The sequence below is a fragment of the Opisthocomus hoazin genome, chromosome 1 (genome assembly GCF_030867145.1).
Source record: "Opisthocomus hoazin isolate bOpiHoa1 chromosome 1, bOpiHoa1.hap1, whole genome shotgun sequence".
NCBI classification, from domain to species: domain Eukaryota; kingdom Metazoa; phylum Chordata; class Aves; order Opisthocomiformes; family Opisthocomidae; genus Opisthocomus; species Opisthocomus hoazin.
Genome location: NC_134414.1, coordinates 77,412,973 through 77,427,204, shown reverse-complemented (window position 1 = coordinate 77,427,204; position 14,232 = coordinate 77,412,973). Strand labels below are relative to the sequence as shown.

General features: G+C 46.8%; 1 protein-coding gene across 3 annotated transcripts in view; it reads right to left on the bottom strand.

The window, feature by feature from the left end:
- Positions 1 to 12,691, bottom strand: part of CRACDL (CRACD like) — a 43,927-nt gene extending 31,236 nt beyond the window's left edge. For all 3 annotated transcript variants that reach the window (XM_009943880.2, XM_075426942.1, XM_075426950.1), the window contains exon 1: positions 12,435 to 12,691. The gene's annotated coding sequence lies outside the window, so the exon portion shown is untranslated. The remainder of the gene's footprint in view (positions 1 to 12,434) is intronic.
- Between the last annotated feature and the right edge of the window lie 1,541 nt (positions 12,692 to 14,232).

Here is a 14,232-nt window from a genome sequence, read left to right as displayed (position 1 = left end):
TGCATTTTATGTGTGGTTCTTTTCGCAGCGGAATAATAGAGATACCTGGTTTATCAATTTATTACAAGATTTTATAAGCCCAAAATGTCTGATGATAAAATGCTGAATATTACCTTTTAACAGTATTTTTTCTATATTAGACTTTTTCCACTTTCCTTCTTCCTTCCCATGCCCCTTCTAGATGAGCTAAAACACAGGAAATAGAGCTGAGGCTACATCAGTGCAGAGAATAGAGAGGGAATATGGCAACACAACGGGGGTTTATTCCCCGTCCTATCCCTCCCAAATCATAGAATCATAGAATGGTTTGGGTTGGAAAGGACCTTAAAGATCATCTAGTTCCACTCACCCTGCCATGGGCAGGGACACCTTCATCAGTGCATTCAAAAGTGTGTATCCAAAAAAATCACAGCTGAACCAAACGACCGCAATTTACATCTTTTGTAAAAGATTACTTTGCTGTGTTGCATAAGAATATTCTATTTCTAATAGACAGAGAAACACCAGGAATTAAAATGATGATTTTAAAAAATCTGAATTTAGGGAAATTATTTCACATGAGACTAAGACCTGCCCTCTTCTCTCTCCAATATCTTGACGTGCACCAAAATTCCTACTGGTATTATACAGCCATGTGGATTTGGGAAAGAAAATGCAGGGATTGTGGGGATATAAGGAAAACCCAAATACTCAGAAAGACTCCTCTGGCTGAGGTAGTAACTGGACTGAAAACTTCCTAAATAACAGGGGTGAAGACCGAGGCAGCTTTTCCTCATCCACCCCCTCTCTGAGGGCAGCTCGAAGCTTCCAGAGGGAGCCAGCCCCAGCTCCCACCGCCATTCCCTGCGAGCAGCAAGCACACCAGCAGAGCTTTCACCCCTCTGGAGATGCTCCAGCTCCCCGGCACGTGCACCAGCGAGAGCACCGCCCCAGGACGCCAGCCCTTGGGCACAGCGCAGGTCCCAAAGCATGTCGGGTTCACCTGCCTCCCAAGCAAAGGTTTGTCCCTGCAACATGGGGAGACCACGTGCTGGAGACATCATGCAGCAGGGTGTGGTAGAGGGAGGTGTAGGAGAGCGGGGTAACGAGCTTGTGACAGGGAGGTATTCGCACACCACAAGAAACACTGCCGTTCAACACGCCTCTGGGCTCAGACCTTCTCCGGTGAACAGAGATCCCAACACCACCTCCCCCCCTTCAAACTCTCAAACCACTCACAGTGCTCCCAAGGGACAGCGCTTGAGCCTAGGCAAAACTAAATCTCTCACAGCGTGCCCAATTATAAAACCCTCTTCAGAAGTCATCCATCATCTTGAGCTTATGTTACTAAGATAAACCTCTACTCTCCCTTCTGCAAGAAGGTCTGGGAAGCAGAGTGCAGTGCTCCCCCCAGAGCTAGCAAGGCACGTGTGAGCCTGGGTATTAGGAGTGTCCACAGGAGTGAGATGCAGGTCTCCGGGAAACCAATTAGTTTGTACAAACACATCCAAAATGTCCAGAAAAAGGGACAGGAGAATTTGATAACTGCAACACCATTTCCAAAGCCATATATCTTCCTGCTCCAGACCTCTCTTTATGTCATAGGACTATAGATTTCACTTCTTATTTGGCCTCCAATTTTTAAATCAAATGAAGAAGTGCACCTGAGTGCATGCTTACGTACACACAGCCATCCTAGCAGCTTCATCTGGAGTCCCAGCACTGTGACTGAAGCGTCACCCTGCCCTTCTATCACATCTCAGCACCTACACAGGATCTGTACATGTGCTAGCTGTGTCCCCATCCTTTTTGAATTATTACAAAGAACTTTCCCAGAGAAGGCATATTTTCTGAGCAAACTGCACTGTTTTCCTCTACCAAATCTATATAATATATCAAAGATAAACTTCATGCCAAACCAAGAAGAAAAATACCCTGTCACTTCATATATAAAACTTCGCCTTCTGTTTTCAAAGTGGGGCACACAATCATCTTCTTCCATTTTGCTCAAATGCTTTGAATCAGTAAATGACAAGTAGTATTTTGCAAAGTCTCTGATTTCATGTTTTCTGTCCTTGTTTTAATAATCTAGTGCCAATGCTGTTAGCACCTACTTGTTTATGCTGACTGATATCCATGGGGACATCATCTCCAAAATGTGGTATTTTCACAAATGGTGTGCTGTCTGAAACATGATAGTTCATTATCCATCTTCATCAGTCTCCCACTGAACCTGATGCACCTTCCTCATCTTTTCTTATCTGCATTACTGGTTAATAAAAGGTTTGGTTTCTTTGCTTGTGGCTGACATTTTCTCCAGCTACTGCTACCGTGGTAGCATGCTCTCTCTTATTAGAAAATCAGCATACTGCAGAACCACGATGGTGTGGTAAGAGCCCGTGTGCCACTCCTCACGCTCAGAGCAAGGCTGGCCGTGAGTAGCTTTACTACCAGCATCCCCTCCCTGGCTGCACGGGTCCAATATCAGCATCCAGCTGAGAGCACCCAGCCTGAACACAAAGTCAGTGCCCTCCTCTTTAAACTCTGCCTTTTACAGATCCTCCCATCCTCTTCCCAGTCGCTGTCAAAATGAACAGAGCTAGCTGTGAGCGACTTGCCCTTTCTCTCAGAAATGACTAACAAAAGTTTGTTGCATCAGCACATAATCTCTTCCAATGCTGCTCCTTGTGCCAGAGTTTGCTACTCCTCCACCTCCAGCATCGGTGGGGGTGGAGGAACAGCAAGCTGTGGCACAGGGACCAGCTACACATAACTACTGACACACTACTATCTCTCTGCACCAGCCCTTTCCCTGGCAGTACTCACATCTCTCACTCAAATCCCCTGTTGCACACTGTGTAGACGTCAGGTGGTGCCCAACGTCCCTGTGATCCCTGACAGAAGAGACATCAAGAGATGTCAAGTAATAAAATACCTGCTAAAAGGAAGATGGGAGAGAGGAGAGAGGATGCAGCTCGGTGCCTGGGCTCCCCTCCCAAGCCTTTGTGCCAACAGGGCGATACCTGCCATGAGCAGCGTGACGGACTCACGGGCTACGACAGGGAAAACAGAGAGAGGCAGCAGCTGCATCTTCCCAAGCCTTTCAGTGGGTTTTCTGGGTTTTCGGTTGTTTTCACTTGCTTCTTCCACTGCTGTTGGGCAGCGTGTGCCTTCCTTCCCCTAGCCAGCCCCAACTCCTCCCCAGGGCATCTGTCCCTGTTTTGCCAATGGCTGTGCAGATTCTCATGCCGGATCCTCACCAGCCCTTCCGCCATGCCCCTGCCAACAGCACATTCCTTTCTCTATTACAAGCACAACGCATTTCCAATGGATGGGGAGAAAAAACCCTGCGCTCTCAACCTGTTTTTTTCCAAGAATTGATAGGCCTTCCTTTCCTCATAATTTCTGGGAAGTGAGAAACACTCCATAAAACAAACTTTCCTTCCGAGCAGCGTTTGAAGAGTGAGCCTTTTGTTGTTAAAAAAGTGCGCTGCAACAGAACCCACCAACGTAAGAGGTCAGAAGGCACCACTGGGACTGCCCAGGCTCTCCCCAGAAGGGTGCAGGGAACCCTGCTTCCCTGACAGAGCTCAGTAACTCCGGGCGATACACCTTGTCAGAAGTCATATTTTGTTCATGGGAAAAGAGTTAGCTTGCATGTGTTCTTTAAACAAACAAAAAAACAACAAGAAAGCAAACCAAACAACCATATAAAAGAATTATAAGGCGGGGGGGGGGGGGGAGTTTACACTGGCAAAAGAATAAAGCAAACTCACATGAAATGTCTTATTCCTATGGAGTAACTCTTTCGTTCTTGCTTTTACCTCTCTATTTTTTGAGATTTAATAGAGGGGCCAGCAACTGTTCCAACGACATGGAAAGCATTATTCTTAAAAGATCTGTTAGAGAAATAAAGCCACGTTGGCTCTGCTTCGTCTTTCTCAGCACGCAGGGATAATAAAGGCATTTAAAACATAGCTGTTTTACACAAAGACACCAGACCTCCCCTGGCCGGCTCCCTACCAGAGATCCTCTGTTATATTTAGGAGCACAAACAGCTGGACATGCTACCAGTTTTCGGCTTGTATCAGTCATCTTTACCGATAGAAGCACAATCTGTATTTTTAACTTAAATAATATCAAGTGTTCACATAGCGTACTTTGGCTAATAATGTTCAGCAGAAGTTCATCTTTTTTGTATAATAGCAGCTGGCTAGCTAACGTCACTCAGAGTCAAGGGTCAGTAAAATATTAAAAATTCACTGTGCCTCTCCTTGAAAAGCAATAGAAAAGAAAGTAAAATGGCTTGCTTTAGTTAGAACAAAATTACATTTGATTCTACATGTCGCAATTGCAATTATTCTTGAATTCAGCACCGGGAACATTCCTGAAGCTATTTCACAAAAATAATTATACCAGGCCTTTTGGTATTCAGAATGAGTACAAATATGAACGTTGTTATAAGATCTCAGTGCCTTTAAATTCAAGGAAACATAATAGGGCTTTCATCAATCCTCCTTTGCTTTTGGGAACCATAAATACAATAAATTGTCTATACACCCATGTATACACACACTTGCTTTGTGGCAAAGAAAGAGTAAGACTCACCTGTAGCCACAGCAAGCCCTGAGGAACTGCACACTGACACCTGCTGCTCCAGCAATTAGGCTAATGTAAGCATGTTCTTGTACAGTGCAGAGGTTAATGGGAGTTTAAGATGCAGAAAGTGTTTAGCACTACTCAGAATGAGATCCTTATTCGGCTTTATCTGCTATTCTGAAGAAAACTCAGTGGGCCAAGTTAACCAGACAACAAAGGCAACTGCTAACATCAGAGCTGAACATGGCCCAGTTTTCATCCTTTCTGAGCCCATCTGTACTGCACGGAGTGTTTACTCCCAGCTCCATAATGTGTGGTGTAGTCAGTAGTGTCATTTCAACAGTTTTATTAAATTTCTTTAAAAGTTAGTGACAAATCTTTTCAAACGTCAGGTTCATCTGAACACAGAATGTAGCTATCTCCCAGGACAACTTCCACATATTTTGCTATTATTGTGATGAAAAACGCAGTCCAGTTTGGCCAAACACAAATAATGAGGAAAGTGCATGAAATAAAGACACTAGGCTGGGCTTTACTACCATGTTCATTGGGAATTACTATGCTGGAAGGATGAAATAATCATTGGGACCGTCTATGAAGTATGTACAGAATAGTTTTAATATTGGCTATTTAAAGTCAAGAAAAAAGAAAGAAAGTAGGGAATGCAAAGAGAATGAATTAAACATTCTAAGAGAAGCCTGAGCCCTTCCAGGCAGAGACACCCCAGCCCACCAGCTGAGACTAGCCAGAACATCAGCAGGTTGATTTCCCCGAGCTGCTCACGGAAGGTGCCACCAGGGACCCCCAGTCCTCAGCACTCCCTCAGCTTCACCTTGCTTCAGCCCACACCGAACCGGCTGCAGCCGTGCGCTAACCTGGAGCCACCTCGGATGCAGGGATAACAAGCAGACATGCCTCCAGCCCAAGGACCGGTTCGCCCTCCTGGGTCCTCCTAGCATGAAGGAGCGGTGAGGACGGCGTGAGATCCGGCTGGAGCCACAGGAGGGCAGCGGGAGGCAGTGGGGAAGGGGAGCATCTTCCCCCGCATTCCCTCTGCGGGGCTCTGACTGCAGGCTCAGAGGCCAGTTTCTTCCCGCATGGATTGTCCAAGAGGTACAGCCACGGTCAGCGCAATCTCAATCCTCTGAAATTTCCCCAGGCAACAGCGCTCACATATTTCAGCAATAACTGGTACCTTGTAAACACATTCCACATTCCTGTTGCCTTAAACCCCACAGGCCAAATGCAAAGCTGAACGGCCTCTTGTCTAATGGTTGTATGAGGCTTGCTCTGAAGTGGTACATGTGGCAGGCTTTTAATTGGGAAGGACCTCATTTAGCCTCTTTCAACCCTTCCTAATTTAGTCCCTCCCGGCTTTCAATTGATAATAATTTTCTTGAGCCCAGGTGGGAGGGAGATGAGCCATTGGCTCCTTTCTTTTTCCTCCAACCAAGTAACACTCAGATCGCTTCCAGAAAAAAGAGCACCAGATTTTTAATGCAAGGTCACAGCAATACATGACTACCGCAGGGGTTTCAGGTAGGAGTCCAGTTAAGTTGGAGAGTCTTCCTAACCCGAATAATTTCTTACGTGAACAGGCTGGAAGGTTGCTTTCTGACCACACCACAATAAACAACATTGCTGAGCCCTTTCATCTTTGCTCAGAAGCTTCCTCCACAATCTATAAGAAAAACACAATCAGGATTTCACAAACGTTAAGAGCCCCAATTTTTTGTCATTTACTCCCTCACGACACGTACTTGCAAACTTTTCATTCTTCACCGTCCATTCAGGACATATTTGTTATTTTGTGTTTGAAAGAGAGGAGATATTTTCCTGTACCTCCTCCCTCCCCTTCTACTTGCAGGTCTGTGCTCCAGACCACACTCTGGGCTCCAAAACAAGGATATGAGCAAATGGAAATAACTGCCACTTGCTCAGATTCTCATTTTCCCCTTCGCCCCTTCCCTGCAGCAATAACCTCAGTGAAAATAACCTCTGGCAAGTCACTCCGCACGTTTCACCTCCAGTTGCCACTTCAGACTTGCTGACTTTTGGAAGTCAATACCCCGAATGCAGCTTATAGTTTTTACTGCTGCCTTGCCAGAAGTCCAGAGCCCAGTCTGTAGCGCACCCTGCACCACCTGCACAAGCCCACTCATTCCCTTGGACTGGGAACTGGAAAGCATTTGCATGTGCCAGTTTGTCCAGGACAAGTAACAGTGAGGACGCGTGCTGATATATTCAGAAGATTATATGCAAAAATGCTACATCCAGAACAAAATGAGGAGAGGGGACTGGAGAAAGTACAAGAAAGGACAGCACTGAAGAGCTCAAACCTTCTCTAACAGTGTTTGTAACAACAGTAAGGGACATAGTCACTAGGAGGGCTCCTGCTCCTTATCTACCCAGCGCAGCAGAAGAATACGCTGCTAGTCACGGTGTCATGCCGATTGTGCATCCTCTCTCATCTGCAAAACAGATGGAACCAGCCCTGACAGCACTTTCATCTTAAACAGGTGCAGGAGGACGGGTGACAAACATCACTATACGATGCTACTACTCCTTAGGTCTCATTTCCCAAGGAAACAAAACTTATGTGACTGCACTGTCTATCCTGCTCCTTTTTCCCCTGCTTCCCCACCGCTCTGGAAGCCTTTGGTCCTTTTCAGCCGAGTTCGATGGAGAGACGCGTATCAAAGCCATGAAGCTTCTACCAGTTTTGTGAAAACTGGTGATCGTGCAGAGTCCCTGCTGCATGAAACACGACAGCAGGAGGAAAGCACTTGCTTGTCCCTCTGGCTAGCAAGAGGGTGGACAGTACAGCCGTAGCCCAGGCGCAGCCCTGATGAGCCTCCAGGCTGGTTGTTAGAGGACACGGATGGTTCAGGGTGTGAGGGAGAGTCAGGAGGAGAAGGGAGGGACTGAGAAGTGAAGTCCTGCCGAGAGCACATGGCGGGGATGCATACTGCAGCAGGGGAGTGTTGCCAGCCTGGTGGAAGCCAGCTGCTGTTTAGAGAACGACACTGATGTTATCATGCTGCTGCTGCTTTACTTGGAGTTGGAGAGAAGAAAAGAGAGTGGAAGAGGCGGCTGCCAGCTCTTGCGGCTCTCTGAAAGACCCGAAATCTAGACCTGTCCCTGACCTCAAGTCATGTCGGACTTTCTGGAGAACATCATGGCGTTTGAAGAAACTGTACTGCAAAAGTACAGTTGTTTCCATTCATACCACTACAAAGTCTACCATGATGAAGTTATGCTCAACCAGCCCACGCATATACAATGTTGGGATGACAACCAGCCTACAACTTGAAAAGGCTCTCCAAAGCGGGAAGAGAATTGTTGGCACCTGCATTTTACAGATGGGTACAAAAGTATGGAGAGATTAAATGCTTTTCCCGATGTCCTTCAAGAAGCATCTCTCACACTAGGGACCAGAGTGGGGCTGTTGTGCAGAAGCAGTGCTCAGCTCTGGGCCTGTCCCTTGGTCCAGCTCTGCTGGAGCTGACGGCGCAGACTGAGGTACCCTCTCTGGTCCAGGGCCCAGCTCCCCATTGGCACCCCGTGGCATAGCGGAAAGCGAGAGGCAAAGGGAGCTGGATCCTGCTCCCTGGATCTCCCTTGGAAGGGGTGCCATGGACCACTGGTGGGGAACACACTGGGAGAAATGTCCCACTTTTCCCCACATCACCACTTGCCCTCAGTCTCTTCTCATTTCTGCCACTGGGGCAGAAATTCTCCCTGTCCTCCTGACCTGAGAAGCACTTCCCTTGTGAAACCCCTCGCTGCCTTAAGATCTCCTTGGCAGCAAGCTCTCAAGTGCTCATTTGTCCCCGGCTGCATCTCCCTCTAGGCAATGGAGAAAAAAAGACACTTCAGATATTAACAGGTCTAAATCGCCCCACTCCGAGGAGATGCCTCTCTACGGAGGACAGAGGGAAGCCAGGGTTACCCAGCAGCTCACGGTTAGGTGCTCTGCACTCCCATCCCCACCGTCCTACTCCCCGTGCCAAGTAAGCTCCAAAGGCTACACAGGAACCTGAAAATTACATTTAAAAGGGGCAGAAACAAAGAGGCGCATTTGGAGACTTGTCCCATTTGTCCCCAGGCTCCCTTCTTTGAACACACCACGGATGTTGTACTTCAATACTCAAAAGCCTGATGAGATGCAGGTTATTAATTTATGACTATGACGAGATTATTATGGCTAATTTAACATGTGCAGGCACTTAACTAACTACTGTTGGGAAATATTTGTCATTAATTCAAAAATTTCCTGCCTGCAATTTGGCAGTTATAGCACAAGTGAGCTGCAGAAATCCAGTATGACATCAAGAGCTCTCATCTGCCATCACCTTTACACGCGACCGTACAATACTTGAGCTCTGCCTGATTTAAATGAGCACAACAAAATGTACTGCAGCATTCATAAATTAAACAGCATTGGCATCCAGACACTAGAAAAATCTAACTTGAGAGCATGCCCTTTCAGACGTAGGAGGAGGAAGAGGGAGGCACACAACCTCCCCACAGGGAGCAAAACGGACACCGTTGGGAGAGCGCAGGGCACAGCAGCGCTCCGAAGCTCAGAAAACAAAGCTGTGCGAAGAAAAAGCTGCGTGAGTTGGGCTTTCCTCCCACCTCTTGTGGGTCTGCCACGATCCCAACCAAGTCAGGCGGTGCAGAGTAAAACCACTGAAGTGGTTTCATTCAACGGCAACCTGTCTCTCAGGCACGGCACAGCCCTCCAGGGCCATCCCACCGCTCCCGGGGACGGAACTCCCTGCCTCAAACTGCTGTGCTTCTCTTGCTTTCCCAGGGAGGCAGGCGAAAAATCTGTGTGCACAGAGCTAGTCACAGCAACAAATCAAAACTCATGTCCGAAATGACCAGTCTCACGGCACATCTGAAGGGTCCCAGCACTTCTTGGCTTTTCCTGATTCCCCTGGGCAGGTCTGAAGTTGTAGAAAAGAAGGTTGGCACCCATCCAGCCTCTTACATATTTTAGTCATGAATTGTTTTGCCCACGAAGGCTCTTTAGCTCTGCGTTTTTGCAAGACCTATCACTATCAATCAGATGCATCCCACCTACGAGTCCCTTCCCAGCGCAGGAGCTCCATGCATTGCCTGGACTTCTTCAGTTCTCTCATATGGTAAAGGCTCCTGAGGAACGGCATGTTTTGGTACACTTAAATCTTTGAGCTTCACATAGATGTGTCAGGATAAAACCTGGGAACATGCTACCAGAGGGGACTTCTTGAGCATTCAGTCCCCTGTTGTTGCTGGCAAGCACTCCATATAATCCTTTCACAGGCTGATTAAAGCCTTGTTTTGAAAAAGATTAAATTTCCCCCATCCCTTTCGCTGAAATGCTATTCCAGAACTTTGTAACTCTGATGGTTAGAAATTCCCAGACTAAATGGCCAGTCTACCTATTTATTTTTGTGCCAATGCGATCTTTTCCTTGAGGGAGCTTTTCTGTCCTGCCAAGGGTATTTGGAGAAGACCATCATCTCCCCTTTCATCCTTCACCTGCAAAGCCAAACAAACCATGGCACCTTAATGTCTTCCCAGAGAAAAGCTCTCCATTCTCCTGGCCGTCTTACTAAGACCCCTCTGCACCCGTCCCACTCTGAGCTCACCTCTTCTGGCAGCAAGATGCCCAGGACCGGACACTGGATCCCAGGCAGCCTCCTTAGCTAGGTGCCACAGAGGTCACTCTTGGATTTAAGCTTCCCAGCTCCCAGCTAGACTTGCACAGGTTGGCAGACAGGCAGAGAGCAAAGCATTCACCTCCCAGCTCTAGCCTGCTCTCTACTGCAGAGTCCAAGGACTCATCTGAGCTGTTTGCTGTCAAGAAACGCCATTCTGTGCAAGCTGTATGTTCCAACAACCTCCCCAGACATGGCTCTTTCCTGCGTCCAGCCACCCAGACCACTGATGCAGGCTGCCAATACCAGACTGCAGGACCCATTCCAGCTTCTTTTCAAACCCTGACGCACCGGCATATGCTCCCTTGGCTGGACTCGCGAGGGCCCAGCCATCTGTGTATCTGCACAGTGTCTCTGGTGTAGGTGTAACAGGAAAATATTTTTACATGCTGTTGGCAAATGTACTAGCTCAAGCCTGAGGAAAATCTGACCCTCTTTGCTTAGGGGCCTCCTTCCTTTTAACATTCTTTTCAGACATTTTGAAAATATTTGTGAGTCATGGCAATGGGCAGTGAATGAGACGCCTAGCAGAGCTCCCAGCTCTGGCAGAAAAGCATTACTAAGACGACACTACAAGGCTTTGTGAACAGAAGAAAGACAAGGGAGTGCTGGATGACTTAATTTCTCGGGTTCCACGCTATCCTCCGAGGGTGCTGCTTCACTAAAACTGCTAGATCAAAGTGACTAAAGAGGTTTCTGCTGTTAACTATCTCCTGAAAGCTGTTGACCTTGAGACCAGAACAATTAAATGAAATATGAAGCACCTCCTCAAACAGATTATTTCTCCTGCTCTGTCCTACATCACCTGAACACACAGTAGTGTGAAGTTACACACTTGGGAGAGCCTTTTGTAATAAAGAACATCCTGAACTGCACAAAGATCCCGCCCTGGTATAGATTTTTTCTCTCTTGTAAGTGGGCACACACACTATGGGTCCTAGGAACGGATGTATGAGCTCTCCCACACGTATGATAGAGACAAAAAGCCTTGGAAACCAAATTAGACATGCACACTTTGAAAAATGCCTGCTGTATCAGGTATGCAACGTGAGACTCTGGGAACTGTTTTTCTGAATATTAAGTGTGGAAAATATCAATTGAAACTGCACTTACTCAGTCTCTCTGAAGAAATCAGCTCCTGAATGCCTTAGAGCCAGACTCCAATTTATCAGCTTCATGTTAATTAAAATATATGGCTTTAAAAAATTCTGGTCTTTTACAGAATGCACAACCACAACCTCCTGCGCAAAAAAACTGCGAGCACGCTCGCAGTGTACCTATCCTAGAGATGTGCAGCCAGATCTTTGGCTGATGTCACCTGGCAGGCCTCTGCTGAAGTTAACTGGAGCTGTACCAAATCGTATCGCTGAAGAGATGGAACGTACTGTTTGTACACTTCTGAAAAAGGCAAGTTAAATAGCTTGTATGCACTTGCAGACATTCATTTCCACATCTTTCAAAATACCAAAACTGTATTTTCTGTGAGGAGTGGTCCTTCAGAAAACTATCTCGCCAGCCCTGTACCAGCAGGAGACATGAACAGACCCCGGTATACCTCCCATCATCTCTGCTATCTGTGAGTAGAGAGGCTACAGCATCAGGATGACAAAATTTTTTGTTCAAAATTTGTTTTTAGAACGGCACATCGCTTTAATTTTTACATTTGTCAAAAGGTTTCTACTTGTAATCTATCAAAGGAAAACAAAAAGCAGTAACAAATGCCACTGTGTTACCAACTGGAGGCAATGACTGACGGCCTCAGCACACAATACATAGTTAGGGGGACTCGCTGCTTTCTGTTTTGTAAATGCGCTACAAGGAGCCAGTTCCAGCGAGAGCGTGGCAACCGGTAACTCTTGAACAGCTAAGGGTTTTTTATTAGCCAATTCTACAATCAATTAACTAGAGAAGTTTAAAGATTGTTTTCAGCACTTTATAGACAGGCAGCGCAAGGAACTAGGGAAGACAGTTCATCTTTCCACTTAACTTTTTTACTTACCATCCGATGAAAGTTTAATAAGTACAAAGGCAGGTCAACACTCGCACAAGTGAATGTTGTGCATCTGCGTAACCAAGAAACACATCACACCTGCAGGAAAACAACCCTTACAGCAACTCAGACGGAAACGTTCTTCAGCTGCTTACCTGCGTAGGTTCCTGTTTGCCAGATTCAAGGTAACACAAAAGGCTACTGGAGTTTCAAAAGGGATCTGTCACCTTGCCAGACATTTATGCGGTAGCAAAAACAGCAGAGGCGCTTTCAAGTTTGCATGGAGGATTCTGAAAGTCTCAATTCAGTTCGACTTGGATCGTGCACCCTACGTCTCATCAGTCACCCAGCACCAGGCTACGCTCTGCCTTGCCGAAGCGTGAGTTATTAGCACTGCCCTGCTCCCTTCACCAAGTGATCCCTGTATGTAACGACGAAGGAGTCGGTCAGAGAAGAAAGCACCAGTATCCCCCAGTTGCTAGGAAACAAGCAGGGAGATCCTGACCTGAATTCTTAGTGGAGGTTGATGTCGCTCGGGAAGCTTAGCTGGGTCCTTCCTGGAAAGGCAGGGACGTGCCAAGAAGTCACTCCTGGCTTTGCAAAGGCCACCGCCCAGCAGCACCGCCCAGGACAAAGGGACAGCACCTGGGCTATTTTTATGACAAAAAGGCACCTGTTGTGAAAAATGGGAGGTGCACGTGCAGAAATGGAGAGTGAATTTTCTGTTCCTCACACCAGTGAAACTAGAAAGTTTTTAACCTTAAAATAAGATCTTTGTATTTCAAATCGGGTCATTAGATAAAGCGGAAGAAACCATCCGCCACACACAGAGCCACGGCACTGACAAATGCACTGCCAGCATATTAAACATACAAAAATCAAGACATTAAGATTATCCCAGACACATATTCTAAAGCCAAATTCATAACATAAAAAACTCAAGAGAAGCAAATCGGGAAAGTTAATGATGACACATGAACTCTGCATTTTCTGACCTTTTAAATATTTTAAGTTACTGCCATGCCATTGTATTAATTACTGTATTTAGCTTCAAGCTTCTCAGTATGCATTTTCTAAAAGATGAAAACTAAGAGCTGAATTAGACCCAAAAAGCTAAAGTGCCTCTGGGTCCCTTGCATGGGGTACAACTGGCCCTAGTTATCCTGTATAGTGAGAGGAAATAACAGCTCCTCAGATGCAGCATAATGCGAATGTCTCACCCAATTCAGATTATCCAAACAAATGCCTGTTTGCTTTCTAGCGACTCCGAGGAACGTCCGTCCTCTTGGCAACAATGTCCAGAAGTGATGCTGCGCACACCACGTGCCACATGGCCCCAGCCGGGCAGTGAGGCCGGCAGGGACGAGGGGTGTCAGTGCTCGGTGCAGAAACAAGTCCTTTCGTTCTGTCCGGATGCTCCCCATCGTATCTGGGCGCGTTCTCACCCGTGAGCAGCTTCCGCCTTGCTCCAGTATCATATTTGTAGGTATGAGAGATTCGCACGAGAGATTTGCAGCGGGTCTACCTACCGCCCAACCACCACACGGGCAAAAGCCCTTTTAAAGAGGGGGTTTGGGCACAGGAAGACTGGCCTGTCGTGTCTGGAGAAGTCCACCTATGACCTTAAAAGCGAATTACTCCACAACTTCATCTACTGAAAACAAAGCAATGTTTTAAAGGAAGGGAAATGCATGCAAGTCTCTTTGCAGAAACGCCAGACCATCTCAGCTGTGCAATGGCACACCTAATGCTTACCCCTAACGTGTGTACTGTACCCCCAAAAAGGCTCGCCCTTCGTTATAACATACAGCCAGGTTCAGTGGCCGAAATACAGCTGTGTGCAACAGGCTCGGGGTCAGGCAAAGGTCTCTTAGTTATGCTGGAAATCTCTCCCTCCACCATAAATGTCCGTATTTACCCAGGGACTCAGTCTCTCCCCGCAGCAACTGTAAC